Genomic DNA, 1,223 nt, shown 5'->3' with positions numbered 1-1,223 from the left:
GTATGTTTAGCCTGGAGAAGAGAAGGTTAAGGGGTGATATGATAGCCATGTTCAAATATATGAAAGGATGTCATATGGAGGAGGGAGAAAGATTGTTTTCTGCTGCTCCAGAGAAGCGGACATGGAGCAATGGATTCAAACTTCAAGAAAGAAGATTCCACCTAAACATTAGGAAGAACTTCCTGACAGTAAGAGCTGTTCGGCAGTGGAATTTGCTACCAAGGAGTGTGGTGGAGTCTCCTTCTTTGGAGGTCTTTAAGCAGAGGCTTGACAGCCATATGTCAAGAATGCTTTGATGGTGTTTCCTGCTTGGCAGGGGGTTGGACTGGATGGCCCTTGTGGTCTCTTCCAACTCTATGATTCTATGATTCTATGAGATGAGCACTGCAACCCCAGAGTTGTCCACGACTGGACCTAATGGTCAGGGGTCCCTTTACCTTTACTTTTTAAGGGGAACACCAGCCTCCTAATAGTTTTCAGCACCCTTAACGAACTGCAGCTCCCAGAATTCTTTGGGGGTAGCCAGGCCTGCTTTAAGTGCACAGTGCAGATGAGGCCTAATTTAAAGCCATCTACTACTCCAATGGCTGCCACTATTATTTTGTGACAGTTGAATTGTACCAGACATTTGTTTTAGTATGCTGTTTTTTTTAATATAATCTTTCAATTTCATTGGGCTTTGGGCACCAATGTTGAGAAGGCAAGGGGAGCGGGTAATTCCCTCTCCATTTTCTCAACAGTATACCATGCATAGTTGTAGAAAAAGCATCCACTTCATTCTAAAACACTAAGGGCTGGGGTGGAGAATTGGCCATGAGGCACTAAGTAGCAGCCCCACCCACCCCGTGATGTACTCCAACCTTTATTCAGCACATCACGGTATCACAATTCTCCCACACCACACCACCCTGCCTTGTTTTCCTTCATCAGCTTCAAATCTGTTTAATTCTTCTGCATCCACTGATAAGTCTCCACTGTCTTTGTTGGACAGACATTTATCAAGGGAGTCAGGAGGTTCTTTCTTCTATAAATCTCATAAGCCACAAACAACACTTTGTCACAGAAACTCAGGATAGACTTTGCAACCGTTATCTGGTCTCTTTGGCAACACCTGAAGCAGAATCATAATCTGGTCTTCAGAGCCCAGAATTTGGGGGGGGGGGGCGGATAATGTTGTGTATTGACAACTTGACAGACAGTGGAGAGCATTTGGTTGTATCTGA

This window comes from Zootoca vivipara, chromosome 7, assembly GCF_963506605.1.
Source record: "Zootoca vivipara chromosome 7, rZooViv1.1, whole genome shotgun sequence".
NCBI lineage: Eukaryota > Metazoa > Chordata > Lepidosauria > Squamata > Lacertidae > Zootoca > Zootoca vivipara.
Note: the sequence above shows the minus strand (reverse complement) of the source record.